This window comes from Euwallacea fornicatus, chromosome 26 (genome assembly GCF_040115645.1).
Source record: "Euwallacea fornicatus isolate EFF26 chromosome 26, ASM4011564v1, whole genome shotgun sequence".
Taxonomy (NCBI): Eukaryota; Metazoa; Arthropoda; class Insecta; order Coleoptera; family Curculionidae; genus Euwallacea; species Euwallacea fornicatus.
This window is the reverse complement of record NC_089566.1, coordinates 2,303,287-2,325,952: the sequence shown is the minus strand read 5'-3', so window position 1 is coordinate 2,325,952 and position 22,666 is coordinate 2,303,287. Positions and strand designations below refer to the sequence as shown.

At 37.6% G+C, this 22,666-nt stretch overlaps 1 protein-coding gene and 1 pseudogene across 1 annotated transcript in view; one reads left to right on the top strand and one right to left on the bottom strand.

Moving 5' to 3' along the window:
* LOC136347070 (insulin-like receptor) overlaps positions 1 to 22,666 on the bottom strand; it is a 56,419-nt gene that overhangs the window by 27,231 nt on the left and 6,522 nt on the right. The window lies entirely within an intron of this gene.
* Positions 3,444 to 4,063, top strand: LOC136347031 (uncharacterized; annotated as a pseudogene).

The window sequence follows — 22,666 nt, the reverse complement described above, 5'->3', positions numbered from 1 at the left end:
TTCCTCTTGGGAGATTAGCTCCCGAGTTGCCAAGATAAAGCAGAAAGTGAAAATTTTCGCTTATTTACCGAACGGAGTTAATCACCACATAAAAAAATCCATTTGCTCTCTGCCAAATCTGCCCCTGTAGCAGCCTGGTCGCAGGCCCGTTTGGTTTGCTATGTAGCTTATCAGCGGAAATTCTTCTTGAGCGTTCACTCGGTAGAGCTCGACAGGGAGAATTACCGGTGGAAACGTGAGCGGTTGAGGGGGTGATGTCGCGTTTTTTGCAAAATCTTTGACATTTCGGACGTTCCTGCCATACATCGTAACACACGCGGGGTTTAGAAATAGTCTCACTCGAGATACCTCAACTCTGTCTTCATTAATTGCAGTCAGGAGGCGTCGTCGCCAGCGAGGTTCCTTAAGAACTGACTACACAGAAGATCGGGAACTTCGCCACCGCTCTACAATTAGGGACCGATACTGCAGGCCCTTTGATTTGCCCCCTCGGCCATGTGGTCTTCACAAAAGAACAGATCTACTTTCGCGTAGATAAGAGGAGGTCAAATCTTCCATTCCACACTTCTTTCCGCACGATGCGGACGAGTCATAGATCCGATGAACTTGACTCTTCCAGTTGGTAGATTAGAGGAGGACGTAAAGACTGCCGACTCACGGACATGATTGATTTTTACCAGAAATCGAACAGATCGAATCTGAAACGAGCGATTTCATATTTCCTTTAAAATCGAGGAATTTCAGAATGGATGAAGGTGCTAAGTCACACTAACAACGTAAACATGTTAGTGAATAAAAGTGTCATGTTCTAATTTCGTTATCTGACAACTTTATTAACTCAAAATTCATAAATCTCCTTATCCCCCTTGGCGCTTTGGTGATGTGTTTAGCATTTGAGGCTATGCGTGAGAGACTCAGTCGGTGCGTTAATTTGCTAAACATTTTAGCAAAAACAAATAGGAAATCACTTGACAAGTTTGTAGACACGATGGAACAGCAAAATTACAGTGAGCAACAACCAAGTACTGGTAGAACTTAAAAGCATGGCATTAGAGGTACGTGGCAATTACCTACTAATACTTACTGGAAGTGTGTAGTTTGAATCAGAAACAATTAACATTTTTTAGTGACAACCTAGATTGCTTAGAATAAAATTTATTAAGTAAACAACGTTGTACAGGGTGTCGCGAATGAGCGGGCCAATCCGTTAACTGCAGGTTCCTCGAGCGAAAATAATTTGACTTTCCTTAAGCCCGTTTTTCCCATTGGCTGCTGACGCTCACAACGGAGAGTGTCGAAGTTGCTACGAACGACTAATTTCGTTAACAACTTCGAGGCCTCCTGACACAATTTAATGGAGTTTTGCAGTGATGTACGGTTTGATCAAACGTCCATTTTCCATAATATGGGTAAACAAAACGGCGCCCAGAGCAGGGATAATGGGAGGCCGTAGGCACTTTTCCCCCCACCAACTTTTTTTCGGGTACGTCAATGGCGAACCAGTTTCATTTTTTTTTAAACTAAACGATCCTTTATCCAAATTTTTTTAACTCGTGCAAGTTTACTTGCCGCTCTTTTTCGAAGATATTCCAGCGTATTTCCTCTCAATACAGGGCGCTCGTTTTTCTTTTACATCGGGAACGCCTCTATCGTTTATTTTTGTGCGAAATGTGCGTTGCATTATTATCGTCGAATTACATGTGTGACAATCAGACAGGTTGTCAGGGCAATTATTAGCTTTTTTTTATTAAGAAATATGCAGAGCAACTTCTAATCTTACTTTCAATGGCGGCACCAAACCCGGCTGTAAATCCTCGACTAATACCTACAGAAATAAATGGGATTAACAAAGATGCACGCGTTAGTTTTAGTGATGTCCATAGAGTCTTAGGGCAAAATTTATGGTACCCATGTTATGTTCAGAAAATCCACGCTCTTCCACCACTAGACTTTCCAACAAGAGTTACTTTTCGTAATTGGCTTCGCCAGTGAAATAATCATGATGTTAGATCTCTTAGATTTATTTGATTTTCGGACGAAGCCCCATTTACGCGCAATGGATTTACGAATACACACAACACCCATGTATGGGCAGAAGATAATCGAAAAACTGCCGTAGAGAGACGTCATCGAGTAAATTTTTCTTTAAACGTCTGGGCAGGAATAGTTGACAATTTTCCCTAAGGTCCGGTTTTCACACCTCCACGGTCAAATGCTGAACAATTTTTTTGAAGAAATTCCTTCGTCGATTTACTTGATGATTTGTCTTCAAATATGCGTCAGAAACCATCTGAACGTGGTCTTCAATAATCGCTGGATTGGCCGGAAACCAGCGCTTATTCAGTGGCCAGCTCGTTCTACAGACCTGAATCCGCTAGATTTCTGTTTTTGGCGACTATGAAAGATCTCCTTAGTGCGGTTCCGATTCTAAATGAGCAATTTTCGCGAAAAAGAATCGAAGAAGGTGCAGAATGATTTCAAGTGAAATCACAAATATTTCGCAATTTTCGCATTTCTGCAATTATATTGAACATTCTACGTAGATTCATTCGGGCCATTTAGTTGTGTTATTATTATTTACCTTTAACTTTCCGAAATCGTTGTTCGCTTGCTAAAACGACTCAACTTGCGTAAAATCCATTAAAACCTAGAAGAGATACTAAGGGAAAGATTGTTTAACTCATAACATGATATTTAAGATACTCTTATGACAATATATCGAGTTTTTAGAGATACATTCTCGATACGAAAGAAAAATGGGTGCCATGTTCTGGGAGATAACATGCTGGATTATGCTCTCAACGAAACGGTAAATTAAAATTTGAGAAAAATTAAGTTATATGAACGTTTTGTTAAAAAAAAAACTTAAACACGTTCACCATTGACGCGATCAGGAAAAATCGGGGGGGAAACGTGTCCATGACCCCCCCGTTTTTCCCACTCGGGTCTCAAACTTTGTTATTCGCATTATAGGAAAAGTGCGCCTCATTGAACTGTGCAAACTCAATGCAAAATTTCATTAAAATATGTCAAGAAATGCTGAATTTATTAACAACGTTAATTTATTTTAGCAACGTCAACACCATGCTTCGTGAGTGTAAAGCGCCAAAGAAAAAAGTTGCATAAGGAAAGTGTAATAATTTTCGCTCAAGGAATTTATGGTCGGCGGACTGGCCTATTAATTTGCAACACCCTCTATAGCCACTAGAAATAAGATCAAACGCTTCGTTTTCGGTTTGGTCCAAAGTAGCGACGATCGGAAAGCGAGTATTGTGCTAATTATAACGAAAATTGCGATCGTGATGGTTCAAATCAATTGGAGATAGAGCCAGAGAGTCATTAGGTGAAAATTTATTCAATTAATTTAAAAAAATCGAAACGGGATTAAATATCAAGGCAGATAAAACATTCGAAGTATTTCTTAAGATTTGTAAAAAACAAGAATGTGCAATCTTGAGAATTGGAAACGAAAAAGAGCGTCAGTATCGAGACAAAGGGGAGAAAAATATGTTTTGAAAAAAGGGAAAGTTATGAAAAGGCGACAATGGATTACTTTGTAAGGAAAATTGTCGCATCAAATGCACTGTGAAATTTAATATTGAGACCAGATATGCAATTTTAAAACAATTTTACAAACTAGATGTCAATAAAAAAAATGTCTCGGCGTTCAAGTCTCGAAACTGAACCAGCTCGCAGTCATTGACACAGCGGAATATGATCAAAAACATCACATTTAAATATTTTCTGACATGTGACGAGCAAATTATAGAAGTATGTAGAAATGCTTTATGTTCCTTATACGGAATTGGTAGAAAAAAAGTAGAACTGACACATATTATAGTAAAATTTGGACATTCCGCTGTAGCACCAGAGATGCGGCGGCATCATAAAAACCGTCAACGGAAAGCGGACGATGATGTATTGAATTGCGTTTTGAATCATGTTAAGCAATTCACTGCTGAAGAATCCCATTACTCTAGAAGCAACAATCGTAACAGGAACTGCCTCTCCACTATTTAACGTAAACCGTCCACACCAGGTACACATACAGTGTGGCCCATAGGTTGTGGTTTTTTCCTGAACATTGAAAAGTGTTTTCTTTTCTTTTTTTTCTTTCTTTTTTATTCTTTTTTTCTTTCTTTTTTTTTCTTTTTTTTCTTTTTTTTTTTTATAAAATGGAAACGGTTAGATTTATGTCTAGACGATTGGATTGAAAGTAGTACTTATTTTTGGTGTTAAATATGTATTAGTTGAAAAAATTGGGGGTTCCTATTTAAAAAATTTGAGTTTTTTACAATTCTTGAACAATTTTGGACTCTCTCTTTGGCTACCCTGTATGAAGAAACTTGATTCAACTCACCGATCCAAGGACTAAGAGGCATTTTGTGCAATAGCGCGAATTTCAATGCAAAATACTTAGCCACTTTCGATTTTTCGAAAATACGTTCATGGCTGAAAGTCCAATTTTTTTTTTTTTATTCAAAAAATCTCGCGAACCGTGAACACTATACACGAAAAATGTTCACAATGTTCCAAATAATCGAAATTTGTTATAATAATATATAGGGTGTTCCCTGTAAAATAAGCGAGTTGACATTCGTCTCCGGTATAACCGGAAGCGGTATTTTCGCGAAAATATTTTTAATCGACAGATCACCCCCACTTCAGTGTGACACCCAAGTTTCACCTTTTTCCCAGTCATAGTTTCCGAAATACGGATAGTGGCCCATATTCGTTGGACACCCTGTACTGCATGATTTAGTATTAGAAAACACCACAAGAACTGTTTAATTTTATCCGCTGTATGTAGTAGCACCGTTTGAAATTATTTAAAAATTAAAGAAGTTCTATTTTTAGCACGAAACGCGTTTTTTCAATTATCTCGAAATCTCTAAATGTCACATGATACGTTTACCCGTACCGATGTCTTCAATTACCATGCTGTAGCTCTCACTTTTCAAGGCTACAATCCTGGGATGGCAAAACTCATAGGTTGAAAATAAATATCCAGTACCAGCTGTGTGATTTTTCCGAAGATGGCAAATATTGAAAGTTTATATAAATATCGAATTAGCATCTAATATAACCCATTACGATAAATTATCTGTAAATCTGACATATCTGATTTGGGAATTTTAGCACACCTTCGACATTTGCGAGGTGTTGTTTTTGGCTCATATCAATTAACTGGAATACCATACGAAGGCTGCATAAATATCTTCTTCCGAGCCGGAAGCATCGGAAATACATTTTAACGCGGCTCCATTTTGAGAAATTTTCAATTCGCGAAAATAGAAATTAAAATGACTTCGTTTCCGAGATACTGAAAGAGAAGCTACAGGTTAACGCTGGCTTATCGCTCGTTGAGATAATCAATTTGAAGCTTTAATTAAGCCAATTGCTCTACGAGTTTTTGAGTTATCGACGCTGAAATTGTTAATTAGCTAAGTGTCCACTTTGAAAATATTCAGAATGATTTTTGAAAAGTTGTTTTTCGGATTAATGGACCGACCCGGATCGTATATTCAACATGAATAGCTCGATTGATCTAGTGTTTCAAGAGTGGCAAAATGTAGCTACCCCTTGTTTAATCTATGCAGTGTGATCCAAATCAGTCCTACATGGGTGGGATGCTCGAGCACTATAACAGATAGGAAAATGGTTAAATGGAAAAAGTTATGGAGTTGGCATTAGCGAAAGCTCGCGTCTGCAATTCGGGCTGAATTCAAAGAATTTTTCAAATTTTCATAGTCCTTGTTGGGACAACTCTTTGCGAGCTCTTTGGTTCTGAGACATCAACTTTTTGATCGTCTATGGCCAACCTGAGTTAACGCAGTTGAAAAGAACCAGTGGCGTATCAAGCCCTTGAGCTTCGCTCGATTTAAACGAAGGAAAAATGCGATTGATATAAAAAAACTAAATTTTTTTCCAAGTCGGTGTTGAGCCGTCTTTGCCGCAGAACCCAACCAACGCTGTGCATGAGCGTATTGAATAACGCGAAAATAATAACACATCGGTCAGATTCAGTTCTAACTTTTGATCTACAATGATCTTCGAATGTTCCAGTGAAAAGATGCGTGATATTGTTTGATTTAAATGTAATAGGAGAACAATCTTGCCTCTGCCAAGTACTTGCGACTTTGCCCTGATAGGCCGCAAGCTAGCGCAAGATTATTCGAAAAGCATGAAATGAACCTAAGATATTCATGGATATTTTGAAGGAGCGCGGGACAAGCATTATCGAAACATCAGATCCGGAATAATAAGCTTAGAGCACAATCTAGAATAAATTCATCGAAATCGAGAACAGTTCCCACAAGGAAGACAATTTAAAGAGCCCCGAAAGGAAATAAGTATCGCTCGTTTTATGCGAGTATTGTTCAGGGATGAAAAGGAACAGACTCTATCCGACTCCTGTTGCATTGACCAAACGGGCTTTTAAACCAGTATTAAGAAACCCGCAACTTCAGTATAAAATGTGACATTATTTAGACAAAAGCGGCGCATTTTGGCCACTATGGATTATTCAACAAGAACAATCACAATTTTCAAGCCACTGAGAGCCCTCACCAAGTAACCAAACGCAGGCTACGAGACAGAACTGGATGCGTGCTGTGGCATATGCGGTGAGTTCACCCAAAAAATTAATACTTAAAGAACGAAATGTTGTAGATTGTTATTAGACAAGACGATTCCTGTAAAATTAAACGTTAACCGGGCAAAGATGTTAGGATCCACTGGAAAGATGACCGCCGGCTATTGGCTCTTAAGAGCTATAGTTCTCCGTGAGCGATCAGTGACGCAATGTGGCCCTAACAGGGCCACATTGCGTCACCGCTCTATGCAAAGTTTAAAATTAATTAAGACAAACGTTTAATGCTGAGGAGACATCAAATTAACAATCATTAAACAAAGAGCTAGGCCCCAAGGATTACGTCCCTGGAATTTTATTTTTGAGAATTTATAAAAAAAAACTGGGTATTAATTTAAACCCCCTGTAGTTACATAATAGTTGGAAAATGGAGTCTGAGATATTTTAATGAGTCTTAATGAAAGCACCATTTGCCGAGTAACTAATACCGTCTTTGAAAAACGTCCGAACTGCATCGACATAAAGGAACATCATTTTGAGAATATTAAAGAAGTTAATATTAATTTATTAGTGAAAACTGAGCTAACCTTCCTTACTTCACTTACACAATTAATTAATTAATTATTGTAGGTCGTTAATTATTGCGATAACAACACTTGTTTTGCAAAACGAACGCCGTCGAGGTCATGGTTAACTTTGAAAAATAGACTTTATCGTTTTTTGACATAATGTAAATACACATGTCTGTAATGTAACGTACCACTGAAAAGCATAAAGGTTCCTTACAACTGTGTGATAAACACATAATTAAGCAGTCGTGATTGACCAATGGACGCAGAGCTGGGCAGGTTACAAGAAGTCGCTCCGAAAACGTTTCTACAAATTTGCAAAATATTGAAACATTTTCACTTTGGGAGTTCATAGGATTTTTTCAAAAACGCATGCTTTTGGCTTATCGAAAATAAATCCGAAACGAAAAAACTCAAATTTGCCGTCGAAATAGCGTCTCACCGGTCAAGAAATTCCCCCGAACTTATCGTTTTTCGACCATTTTTCTAGCCTTTATAGTTCTCGAGATACCCATACAGGTAGACCCAATTTGACCCACAGTGCCAGTTCCGTGATAGTACAAGAGAGGCATTCTTGCCTGCGACACCGCATGTAGAAGATCAGTCTGGTGGATAACACTGAACGCAGGCTGTGCATAGATGATGAATGAGAAAACGGTTGGACGAGTGAATGCCCAGCTGCTGAAAGACGAATATTTCAGCAACTGAAAAGCTCACAAAGCCGCCCTCGAACTTGGACAAAACCACACTCGGCTACATAAAATTCGTCTCTTTTGAAAGTCGCATTTATCGAATTGTCGTATACCGTGCGACCCTAAATTGTCCCCTCCCCTCTTAATTTTTAACAATTTTTTTAAATTCGAAGGCGGCATCAAATAGGAAAAAAATATATTTTGACTTTTGTTCTTTTTTGTAATGTGGCTTACGTCACGGGTAGCAGGAAATAGTCGATTTTTTAGAGTTGTGATATGGTCCAAGTGACGCCCCAAATTAAAAGTTTTTTAAGACTACATCGAACGACGCAGTGCGGTTCAAGTTCTGTCGATTAGTTTTTCGGAAAAACAGGTATAAATTTGGTAAAAAATGCAATACAAACTCAGTTGAATATATAGTACGTAAACAATGAAGAACTTGTTTGTTGATAAGAAATTGTTTTTTCTTTAGATTCCGTGCTCCTCGACAGTCTTTGATTTAAAAAAAAACCAATAAAAAGATAAACAAAAATAGCCGAAGACTGTGGGCAAGCACAAAATGGGAAAAAAACAACTTCCCATCAACAAACAAGTTTTTTCATTGTTTAAGTGCCATTTACCTAAGTTCGCATTGCATTTCCTGCTAAATTTATCCATTTTTTCCTCAAAGACCAATCGATGGGTTTTGAATGTATTTAAAAGACCTTTATTGCGAGGCGTCACTCGACCCATGTTTCAACTTGGAAAAATCGGCCATTTTGCGCCACCGGCGGCCTAAGCAACATTAAAAAAAAAAAATAGATAAACTTTAAGGGAGAATGTTTTTGTTGTCCCATTTAATGATGCTCTTCAAAAAACAAATACTGAAAACTCAACAAGAGAGGGGAGGAGGGGAGGAGGAGGTAATTTAGAACCGGTATAATGATGCCGAATAAAAGATCATCTATTGTGCATAATTATGTATATCTCAGTATGAGATCATGGCAAATCTAATCTAATCTATCTTCTTGAACTGATAGGAAAACTTCTACGCAACATCGCTTAGGTTAAAGCCTTAGGTCAAAAATCGGAAATGTAGTGGTTCCTTGTTTGACACCAAGTACCAATACCAATCCTGTGATAATTATCTCTAATATTATTTAACCATTAAAATGTCAATACATAATATATTGGTATATAAATATCAATGCATTTAATCACCGAAGGATCTTCAATAATAATTTAATGACGTGTGAATTGTTTAATAGCATACCGGGCAATAATTAAAGTTAAAGGGAAAAAGTAGAGCTTTCTTTCATTCCCGAGTTCTTTGATAAATTAGCTGGAGTTCTTACCAGTAGTTTGAAATTAATCTATTAATTCATCATAACTGATAAATCAATCTGTAGCATGAAAAACCGGCTTTAGCTTTGTGAAACTTTAGGGATATTTTTGGCCCGAGATTTTGTCATGCGCTGTTTAGAGGAGTGATGCCGTTCCAAGAAGCTATGAAATTCAGTAAAACACAATGTAAAGTCCACCTAACTGTACATATGTAATATATTAAACTAATGATGAGCTTCTCTTTCTGCCGATGGATGTCTGGGTTAGAGGCGATGGTCCCAACACTCGCAAACTGAACACAAATATCCCATCAACAAAAGAATAGAAGTTCTCTTAGAGAATACTGAATAATTTAGCACTTTTGTCATAATAGAAGTTTTTATCGTGAGCTGCGCTGACAGCCAGTCAGTTCAGCTGGTTATTAAAATAATCTTTATATCCCGGACCTTAATTGCCGTTTATGATTTTTTACCATTTTGGTATAAAAATTAAACTTTTAACAGTTTTAATATGTTAATGAATTCGGGCAAAATAAGCTCCAACGCCAGTCAACCAAATAAGGATGGCAACACATTTTATCGTATCTACGAGGCTCAATAAAAAAAAAAAAAAACGTTGATTTTTTTTTGCTAAACCCTATAGAGAATTTTAAATCAATGCGAGATTTTAAAGGGCCCATTTGGCGTGTTTCCTCCTCTATAGATTCAAGGACCGAGGGGTAGACTCTCCAACTACACACAATAGTGATAATATATTTTTTTTATTTTAATAATTATATATCCCCCCCCCCCCCACAGGAAAGTGAACGAGCATTTTATTGTGAATAATACTAATTAAAAAAAAAATAATAATACTTTGTCCTCCAAATTACTCAGAGCTTATTGTATTCTGAGGCTAGTGGGGGTAATGTACTAAATATTTTATCGTATTATGGATTACTTGGTATTTCATATAAATAACATGTAAGGTGAAATGTAATGGAAATAATGCTTAGCAATGCACTTCACATACACATATGTCGCAGGTTCTTACGTCAAGACTTCAGGAAAGGTTGTTTTCTTTATTGAGTGTTTATATTCGTGATACATGATTCATGCTCATGACCCTAATGCAATCCCCTTAAAAGCAATAAATAACCAAAATCAATTTTATAGCAAAGCGCTGGCAGATATAGAATAATATCAAGGGGTACCTTGAATCAATAACTGAACGCCGTATCCCACGATGAGGCCTATTTTTTCCGATACATATTACGCCTTTTCTATTGGTTATTGATACTGGGTCTACTAAGTGCCAATATTTTGGCCTCTGATGAACCTTTCTTGAGGAACTTCATAGGGGCCGCTGTGCGTCCAATTTGGTTTCAGGCGCTTCGACAGTTCGGAAACAAACACATTATTTTTTCATTTCAATCACCCTGTAATTCACAAACGTTGTGTAAGCAAATGCTTACGTGAGCACCTCACCTTAAATCTCACTTTTTTCTTAATTACGTTAACATCTTATTGAACGTCGAATCTGAGATACTCTCGTGTAACGTAAGCTGTACAGGGTGAGTCATAATTAAGAATCAAGTTTTTAAAGCGTCAATTTCCTGACTCAAAACGTTATATAAAACAGCTATAAACTTTGTGGAGAAATGTCTCCTGTCGAAATTACAGGTATTCAAAAATGACCGCCAAAAACTGATTTCATTAAGAAACTGACTCCATTAATTGATATGTAATTACTCGCGTTTAACCATTTTGGCACATCTTGCACCGCGACCTTGAGCTACCTACGACTTGATCATAATAGATGCGGAAATGATCAAAATTGACCTTTATGTTCTCATTCAAAAGTTTATGTCTCTGGAAGCTCGCTAATCTAGTATTTGTCACCAAAACCGAATCCAAACAAACTCAAGTCGAGGACACTAATCATTCTTCCACACCAATCAGGACATCAGTCGTCTTAAGCGTTAGCTTGGACGTATAAAGGATGTTTTTCAAACAAGGTTAAATGAAAAGTGTTAAGCCTAATTAGTGTGACTCCCCCTGTATATACAGCATTAAAAAAGTCCCGAGCGAGACCCCGAACCATTGTAGCATTCCTGAATAGGTTCATCCGATACCAGGTCTAATATGAAACGTTCCATATGAATATTTGCTGTTGCTCCTTCTAAATGTACGGAAGTCTCACAAATAAGAGTCGCAATTTTTAAAGTTGAAATATGTACAGTGAGTGCCATCAATCTTTGAACACACGGTATGATTTTCAAAGGCCTATATCTCGATAATTATTTGATATATTGTGTCACTTTAGCTCTTAAATTAGAAAGACAACGTCAAAGTCTGAATTATCAAAATTTGAGCAAAATCAATGTTCCGGATTCGAATTCATTGAAGAATATGTGGAATTGCAGCACAGTGACGCGTTACATTGATCTGCGAACACGCCGATGATGCCAGAGCTCGCACGTGAGCCGTGGGAACCTTACGCGTTACAACTTCTTTTCTGCTGATACAACTAGAAAGATTTAGCTAGGAATCGTTATGGTTTTCGTCGAGATTCAGAAAGGTTTTAATATATGTATGTGGGGTTCATGGTTGGAAGGTGGGAAAAAACGATATGAGTTCTCGAAGCACTTCTTTACTCCCCGTAACCCGAAAATGGAATCCCCGATACGGCTCGGTATCCGCACCCAGAACACATTCCCTCTTCGTGAGAGACCGATAGGACGCAAGGGCTGTCCACTCTTTTTCTCGCGGGTACCAACCCTTAACCATTTTTCTCACCTACGCTAAAGGAACTCATAAACAACCCTCTCTTCCCACGTTAATCTCGGGAAGACCTTGGGACCAAAGGCCTGTACCACTTTCGGATAATGCCGGTTAATGATCTTAACACAAACAAGAAATGCGAGGGGGTTCATAGCAGTCTTTTACCGTTTTCTCACACTTATCTTAGGGGGAATTTAGAGCCGAACCCCCGTGATATTTTCAGATAATTGATTAATAGTCCTAACACAGACAAGAAATGCTCACGTGTATGCGAGTTCGGTAATGTCGCGTAAAGGCCAATATGCCCCCTTGAGGTGCGTAAACTCGTAATTTCGAACTACGATGAAGGTTTATCGGGTGGTCAAATGGCGAAATTATTAAATGCGAAACGAGCCACCGTTTATTAATTCCTCAGAAAGATCAACCGAAAAAATTGACCGAAGTCGATTAAGAGGGAAATAGAAAAAAATCCCAAAATTAGTGCACCCAAATTAGCTGCAGAGTTATCACAGAGGAAAGGAGTGACGATTGCAGCTGTAACTGTTCATGGGGCGATAAAGGAGATGGGGCACTTCTCGTGTACTGCTCGACGGACACCCGACATTAGTGCAGTGAGCAAGGAAAGGCGGCTAAATTTTCCAACGAAACATCAATTTGAGTCGGAAACTTTTCGGCATGATGTGACTTTTACTCATGAGTCCAAGTTTAACCCGAAGTAAAAGTACGGCGCAAACCCCATACGGCCCTAGACAGCAAAAATTTGACCGCATCAGTAAAACATGGCGGCGGTAACATCGAGGTCCGGGGATGTTTCGCAGCGAGTAGGTGCATCGTACTTTATTACAGGGAATATGGATGCTGCAATGTACGTTGATATTCTGAAAAAGAATCTACGACCCAGTGCAGAAAAACCAGGGATCTTGGACATATTTCGGTTCTACCAGGATGATGAACCCAAGCATAAAGCGAGTGTGCGACCAAAAGTGGTCGAAGCGCCGCCCCAGTCCCCAGACCTCAATCCCATTGAGCACCTGTGGGAATGTTTGGACAAGAAAGTTCGTGAGAAGCCGGTATCAAACTTGACAGAACTGCGAGAGAGGCGGAAAAAGGAATGGGAGAAACACCACTTGGTTATTTGGAAAAGTTCGTTTCTTCTAAGCCACGAAGACTGAAAGCAGTCATAGTGCCAAAGGTGGTCACACCAAGTACTGAATAAACCATTACTGAGCATCCAGAAGGATATTTTCCAGTATTTCGGGAATGTTCAAGTGACATTTATATTTGTTAATGTATCCATAATAACCATTCCTTTTCTTTTCTTCCTCTGTGTATATTTAGTGCAAACGCGAGGGTTCAAAGATTGATGTCACTGACTGTATATAGCTCTCGCTCAATTGCGTTAGTAAGCTGCAGAAATAATCGGGCTCCGGCCTAGATTTTTAAGTAGATTGGATCAGATAGAGATTGAAAAACGTCTCGTTCTACTAAATCGTCTGCTTTAAGCCACTTTCGCAATCTTTGATGTTCAATATTTGGACATCAGCACGCTATTCCGCTCATTTTCGATACCACTTCACTACCGGGTTACGGGACGGGCCATAACTCACGCTTTGACAAATAACAAACGATTGTTACCACACGAGAGGCTCGTATAGCGGGCTTGTTTGAAGAACTTATTGTTACGGAAGACTCCCGGTTTCGTTCATGGTTGAGTATTTTTTTAATGAGTTTCAAATTTAACAGTTTATTGAAATTCAACACGTTTATTTCAATCTATTGCCACAAACCTGCGAAAAAACTACTGAAACAAAACCGCATTTTTACATTTTATATTGTTCTACACATTTTAATAGTTTAAAAATACTCCTGAACAGACCATTCAATGTAAAGCGAAAGATCTATGACTTAAAATCTAAATTTTTCCAATGGGACACTTCTCAGAACGCCTTGTATAATACTGTTATTTCATTTTATGGGCTTCTTCATACCGATTTCGAAAATACTGGCTTTTGCGATCTGATCTCTAATCGTTTTTGCTTAAACGGTTTATTTACGTTCCCTAAGAATGCTGTGCAATAGGAACAAAGCACTTTAATTTCATTAGGTAAAGCTGTGAAATTGAGGCGCTTTCTTCGTCTCCCACATTGTCCTTATGATACAGGACTAATAGTCCGAGAGAATGGGACTAATTAGAGATAATGTCGCAAAACTTTTATTCATCAAATCAGCATGAGGAAACTTTAGGAAAAAATTAACGCAATAGAATGGTAAGATGATGAAATTGAACGCTCCATGAGAGAAATTGTGAAATTGAACTTTTCTAATTTGCAGCAGCTGTCTTGTTACACTTAAATCGGCCTTTTAACAATATTGTAAAATATTACAAATATTAACATACAAAACGCACTTTTAACATTTGTCAGACAAATATTTTTGGAAACTTTACCGGCAACGGGACGAAACGCAGCTTGTAATGCCGCATAACACACACAGCGTCGCAGCGTAGTGTGCAGTAATGCGATCTAGGGGTTGTGGCACCAACTCTACCTGTCCGCCGCGAGTTTGCCCTTAAACCCAGTTTATCCTCAAAAATCGCATGACAAATTTGATCAATAAACGGAATTTAAAAGTAAATTATTGCCAAGTTCATTGCTGCAAATTTCTATTAATGTCAATAGCGACGCAGATAATGCAACGCAATGCAACCTCCACTGCAACTAATGCAATGTAATGTTCAGTAATTTATATAATGCACTGTAATGCGGATTACATTAATGACTTTGTATCGGATGGCGCGTTAATAATGATCACTGGCTGTACATTGAAAACCACTAGTGATAGATCAGTGCGAAAAAAATATATAATAGGAAATTGCACACGAGAAATTGCTCGAAATAATTTTTAATCATCTAGCTCTACCTTTAAGGGCGTAGCGTCATCTTGAACACTGAAAGACGCAATTATCTCCAAGATTCTCACATTATAGATGCATTTATCGGTTTATTAAATGCCTTTTTTTAACGAATTTTGAGGTTTTTTTACCGTTCAAACAAATTTAAGGTGGAGATGTAACGGTCGAATACAATAGCTTATCGGCGGCTTGACCACCGTTGATGACGACGTCGCATTCGATAGAGGACACCCTAGGCTAATTTCTGACAAGAGAAAGCTGCCGATAAGGCCCGGATTACCAAAGCCAGGTAACGATATCTGACAAGCTTATGTTAAACTTAGGAGGGGTTTGCACGAACCTCAAATGAGTACGAAACTAAATATCTTTTCGACCGAGGTTAAAACGTCTAGATCATGAAATTCATATATGAAATTAGGTTTTTTCGTTTCATTAACAGTTTTTCTCCACAATAGGAAAAAACGTACATGTTGATGCTCAAGCTAATACAAACTTATGGCGGTGTAATTGCTTTCTACAACGAAATAAAGGCCAACTTCAGTGATAACCATCTAGCGACTGTCTTGTGCATCGCCTTTACATATTTTGTACAGTGATCTATTAGTTGGCATAATGCCGACAGATTTATGCAGGTCCTCTACAGGACATGTAATAAAAGAACTGCAGTCAGAAGACATTAACAACTTTGCACATATGGTCACACGGCGACGCATAAATGGGCTACAATACAGACAAATACAAAGGGGTTTTGATATACAGGGCGTGCCAACTAAAACAAAACATCGATTGATAAAAAAGTTGTGCAAAAATGCTCGGACACGTCAAGGAAGGGAAAGGTTTTTTTTATCAGATATTTATGGTGATTGCCTTCACCTCCTGAGCAGGGGATGAACCATCCCTAAAATTTCAAATGGAAAGAAGGTTCGAGCGATAAATCAAATTAAGGGTGTTTTGAACGACTTTATGTGTTACAAAAATTTCTCACTTTGAAACAACCGCCGATGAGCAAATCGACTATTTCTTTATGAACACTACATATACATAACGCGCAAAAGCACCTAAATCAACTGTTCAAAACGCTGTCGTACATTCTGAAGGTTATTTGGAGGCATTCATTAACAATGCGTTCTCGCTAAACCTCCAAAGTCTCTGGAGGAGTGGCGTACAATTTCGACTTGAGACGATCCCGTAAGAAGAAGTCCAATGGAGTCAAATCTGGAGACCTGGCAGGCCATTCAATTGGACACCTTCTACCAATCCAACGACCAGGAATATTTTCATTTAGAAATTGCCGGACCGTCATAGCGTAGTGAGGTGGTGCACCATCTTGTTGGAACCGCAATAGATTTTCTGAATAATCCGGATTATTTTCGACAAGATCTACTAATTGGGGATTAGCGAAGTCTTCTTTGGCTTATGAGTTTGCAAAACTGTAGTCGACGGTCAAAATCGTTCTCGTTTAATTTTTGGACAAGTTTTATTTTGTAGAGATGAAATTTGTATAAATTTTAAAAATCTGTCAATGTTGGCTGCTCTTATTCCAGTGAAAGTCGACAAATGCCTTGCACTAATTGTTGGTTCTAAAAGCTTTGCCCCAAAACTCTTACCCCCCCCCCCTTTCCCCTTCATTTCTGATGGGCGTCTAGAATACTTCTTTACGTTACGGATTGAACCAGTTGTCTAAACTTCGGTACTAATTCCAGCGCATACTTTCGGCTTACGTACTTGTTTCCATAAGGTTGGTCGAAACCACTAGTGCCTTCGCACTTCTTCCATTTACAAAAAATCATTCAATAATTTCCATTATCTCTGCAGTCGTATAAACCATTTTTAACGATTAACACAGACGATAAATTACCAGGTCACCTGAGACTGACAAACTAAATGAGTTTAACATTGGATGTTTTCGATAGTTCCAGGCAAAAACGTGTTGATAAGGATTTTATTTTTATTATAGCGAAAAAACATTAAACTTTGTCCATTTTGAATTACTTATTAACAATAATTAGATCGCATTGAATTTTAACAGAGAAGAAAAAAGAATGTTAATTTAATCATAGTTTTTAGTTGTTTTTCTTGATCCATAAAACGCATTATTATTACCTCGCAAAATCCACGATTTTATCATCAAGTTTGGTTCATAAGGAAATAATCGATTTACTCATCAGCGGTTGCTTCAAAGTAAGAAATTTTTGTAACAACACAAAATGCTACAAAAAAACGTTAATTTGATGTATCACGCAACCCCCCTTCTCATTTAAAATCTTAAGGGTGGTTCATCCTCTTCCTAGGTGTTGACGGCAATCACCATAAATATATAGTAAAACACCTTTCCCTTCCTTGACCTGTCCGAGCTTTTTTGCACAACTTTTTCATGAAGCGAAAAAACAGCTGTGTTTTGTTTTAGGTGGCGCACCCTGTATGTACATGAAAATTCTGGTCTAAACTGACAGATTTACGTCTCAAATCTAATGTACTACTACAATAACTGGATAAGGTATTCTACAAGATAACGGCTAACTCCAACGTTTTACATGGTAAGATTGTAGATTGTTCGAACTGCATAATATTTTATTCTTTTGAAATTGATTGCTGAGGATTACTTGGCTGTTGTTTTCTGTATTCCTCTATGATATTATCAGTTCAAATTCGTCTAAAAAATTTAAGGTCAGATTCACGAAATATAATATGCACGTATCAACCATTTATTGTTAGATGCTGGATTAGATTTCGCACACTTCAGTGTGATATGTGATTAGTCTGTACTAATACATCACAGTCTCAAGGCGGTATCAATGTGAATGTCCAACATTGAATTAATAGTTCGTTGAATACTGTTAAAGTGCATACATTTTCCTTTGCCGCACTGGCCAATGACAACACGGCGCTTTAACGGCCGCCCGACCATATTGATAACGGCCCGTAACAAAGTTTGCTGCATAGAGCCAGCAGCTAATTATACCTAAAAATTATGCTGTATGTTTCACGCATTGGATTTTTTGAGACGAGTTTCATATCACAGTGAACAATCAAAGTATGTTTAGATTACTAGAAAGTTTCGCAAAACCTACTAGAAGGTACTTGGAAGGTATGAAGATCGTTTAATATCCAAATTTATGAAACTCGATAAAAACGCCATATCATACCGAAACCGTACCATATTACAACTGATCACCGTACATACGCGCTTCTACAGATAGGAGAAGTCGCTGTGATGGGATAAATAGAAGATGAATTGTCATATCGTGTTGGCTATTTTACATAGTTCCTAAAACTCACGCCCTTTATCTAACTTAAACAGTTCTGTGGTCGGCAACGTCTAAAATTCCACATCTTGAACACTCGTTGGAGGAATGGTTTATAGCTTAAAACGCAGGAAAGAGTCTTGCATTATTTTGGCTTAACGAAACTTTCAAAACTGCCATAAATTGAAGCAAAACAGTTTTGCTCTACAGCAAACCATTAACGTCATCAAAAGCTAGTTAAAGTAGGTAGAGGACGTAGACATCTAATTGGGTTCATCGCAGAAAATTACGATATCTAAGGTAAAGAGTGTGCGCTTGGCAACAACGCCGACACCACCGTGGGATCAGTCATTTTCATTTTGACGAACTTAGATTTGATGCTTCTTCCGATATTAAGTGGTTTTCTAACTTTCTGCTAACCCTCCAGACTCACTCGGACAGTTTTAGTCCGGAAATTAATTAATACGCGTCCCGAAAACTAAACATATCGGCCCTATACGTCAAACGTCCAGCACGACTTGTAATAGTCCGCTGGCGCTATGCAGCAAAACTTGTAGCGGACCGTTATCGGTGTGTCCGGGAGGCCGTTAAATCGCCCCGTTGTCCTCCAGTACAACTCGGTAAAATGTATGCACTTTAAATGTGTTCATAAAACTATTAATTTAATGTCGGGTATTCGCAATGATATCGCTTGGTGACTGTGATTAATTATTGCAGGTTAATCACCTATGCTGAAATGTGCCAGATGTAATCCGGTGTCTGACAAATGAATTATTAGCATATACATATTATATTTCGTTCATCTGACCCTTTGTTAAATTTCTATGACATATTTAACGCGGTAATACCATAAGGGAGTAAAGCAAACAATAACCATTTACACAGATGAAAAAATCAATTAAAAAAAAAAAAAAAATGAAGTAGAACGGTACTTTCACGTGTAACGTTCAATATCCAAAGTCACCCGTACCAATTTGGTATGAATTGAATATGCATATGAAACCATTCATGTAATGTTTATTGCACTTTTCAATGCCCCTACCACCAAGCTTGCCGATCTCGTTATGGCAAAGCCTGGAGCTCGTTGTTATCTCGTAGAATAGTCATTTTGTTTCCTCCCCAAGCTTTTAAGGAATCGCTCTTTTTTCACTTGCATACGCAGCTGCACATCATATATATACCTTATCTTGCAAATAGGTAAGCACCCACACCACTGAAACTCCTCCAAGACATTTATCTTTGTCTTCTCCAAATTATCCAACACTTTCAGTTATCCTCACGTACATGATAATATTTCTTATGATTGATTTCACGGACTTCGGCGAGTTTCTGTACGCTCGAAAACGTCAGGGCTAGAACAGCAACGGTCCGCTCCCGTGAGGAAAAGTAATTTCCACCAGCGGCCTTTAACTCGGTCCCTCAGCAACTCAACGGTTGGGGAGTTCTAGGTCGTTATTCTACTAATACAATGAATTTGATACGAAAATTTTTCAGTTTAACACGTGCAAAATTTTTAGTCCCTCCTAACTGCAGTTCTTTCGTTGCGTGTCGTGTAATGGACCTGCATAAATCTGTCGGCATTACACGAACCAATAGATTACAGCACAAAATATGTGGTGAAAGCGATACAAAAGATAGCCGTTAGATAGTTATCAATGACGTTGGTCTTTATTTAGATCTAAAGAGGAATCACACCGCTGTAAGCTCATGTTTGCTGGGAGGATATCAATATGTAGGTTTTTTCCTCGTTAAGGAAAACCATTATTAATGGCGAAACGAAGAAGCTTAATTTCATATGAATTTTATTGATTTTCAATGTTGGCCTACAAATATTTAGACAATGTGTCCATTTGAAAACGTATTATTTTGAGAGATTTTCGGAAAATCCTGTCCGAACCACAATCATATGCCGTTTTCGGAGACATATCGTAAACAAGTCGTTTTACGTATCCCCACATAAAAAAATCTAGGGGAGTTAAGTCTGGGGATCTAGGGGGCCAATTTGGAAATCCCACCGAATGGTGCAAAGAACGACTATTTAGTGTATTCTGTAACAACGCGAAGACTTAGCTGTGAACATCCTGGTACCATTCGATAGGTAACTCAAAATTACATATACTGGTAAGTCAGAAAATATGGCATTGCGTTTGAACTAGCGAAGTTATAGCCGCTCACAATTCTTACTTGATTAGTTTTCATTTTTGCACACCCTGTATAAGATAGCAAGTTTATCACCACAGAGGTATAAAATATGATTTATTGTTACGTTACACTGCAAATTACACTTACATAACTTAAATACTTCTTAAGTATTTAAAACATGGAAATTGTGTAAAATTTTCACAAAACTTCAATTATTTAAAAAACCTTAAGTGTTAGGCATCGTAAACCTTATTAAAACAGACACTTATTTTGATAGAAGAATTCAAAAATGTAATAATATACAAGGGGCTCCATTAAAAAAAAAACACAACTTTGACACTTTTAGGGCTTTTGGGACACCTTGTATAATATGAAAATAATTTTTAAAAATAGTCATAATAGACCCTCATATAGTCCAAAGGTAAAACTATTTGAATGCCTCGTATTTTGGCCACAACATTCCGTGCCGTATAGCGTGAATAACCCTGTATATATATATATATATATATATATATATATATATATACGGTTCTCAATGGAAAAATATATTGTATATACTACACAAGGTGTGGCAGGAAGAGATGCACAAACTTCAGTGCTCAGCATGTTATTCTACATTTAATTCTAAAAAAAAGGTTCCTATAAACATATGCATGCCTGGAGAGGTTTTGTTTAGGATACAGGGGGTGATAAAAGTTAATTTTCAAAATGATTTTTGCATGTATTTCAAAAACGGTCGCTGGTATTTTAAAGAAAGTTGGCAGCGAAGAGCTCCTTATTAAAACATGTCTTTTGCAATGAAAGCAAATAAAATTTGCAAGCAGTGGCGTGCGTAACACCAATTGTTACAATTTCATAAACAAAAAATGGGACGCCACTGTTTTTTGAACGCAATTTCCCCAACCACTTTACTAAAGCAAAGGTCCCTTCAACATTTATCGTAAAGTGTGACGTTTTAGAAATAAAACAATTTATAATTTAAATTATTTTCTAATTTCGTTTAAAAATGTAAATGAAAACGAAGCTTAATTAACAATACATTCCAATTAATTACTAATACCAAGTTGTATTTCAAAGGTTTGGTTCAAAAATACCATCACCGACCTCGATATACTTTTCGACTTTAACGAAAATATTGCGTATTGTATCATTCAATTTTGCAGAGAGCTCTCTTGTAGTCGTGTAGATGTGGTCATTCTACCACGTATCAGCTCATCGCCAATTTTTTACTTTTTGACGATAAACTTCGTTTTTCATCAATCCCCAAAGTCCATAATCCAATGGACTTAAGTCCGGAGACCTAGCTGGCCAATTAGTACGTCCTGCGCGACCAATCCATCTTTATTTAAAATGTTCAGTTAGATAATGGATTATTAATTGACCCTCGACTTTTCTGTTCATAATTAACATTTCCTGTACGTTAAAAGCACTCCTTTACAGTTTCCAGGCTCCTTACATCAGGATGTCGTCTATTAGGAAATCTTCAATGTAAACCCGAGATGCCAATAAAGAATTTCCATTACACGGACCAATTGTGTAAATCATACAGTTCATCATGTAAGTTCTTGCTGAGTATACTTCATCTTGACGGTCAGTTTTAAAATGAACAAATTTCGAAGAAATAAAAAACCGTAAATGAGCTGCCAAAACTTAAAGCGAAAGATATCGAAATCACGGCAACGCATGATTAATACTTGAACACTTAGCCATGAATGCAGGTTTTCCTGGAATAATTAAACATTTCATTAACGTTTAAGACAAATGTAACATTATTTTACACGAAAGTGATGAAAATTGAACGTTATTTGATCCTACGCCACGGAAAACACACCATCCTATTTGAAAAAATCACAACAATTAAAGTTGAAAAGTTGGAAACTTAAGTTTTATTGTGGACACCCTGTATGCGTTTCTGACAAAATGAGTAATAATACTAAAATTACCAAAATCTAACTTAAGGTAATTACGAAAATCATTTTTTAGGAGGCACTTGAAATGTCTAAAACTTCTTTTAAAACGTTATAGTTCCGAGTAACTGCATCAGAAGGCAAAATGAAAATCTAGGAACCAACATAGGTTTAAGGGAACATTCTATCAAAGGAAAAAAAGGGGGTGGTCCCATTTAAGAAAATGACACTTTAGGAGTCCCCGCTTTTTTGAGACACCCTATATGGTTACTACTAATTTCAAAGTTTACCTTCATTAACCTCATATACATCCCCATAATTGATTTTCTTACGACATCACAAATAAACTCGTAGGAGGACGAGACGTTGCTAAACGGACACCCTGTATAAGCATACAGGGTGCCTAAAAACGGCGCGGCAATATTTAGGGGGGTGGTTTCTCAGATAATTTTATGGAAAAAGGTTTTTACAAGCATAAGTCTGGCAATGTATTTGTTTCCAAGATGCGGGGTATAATTTTTTT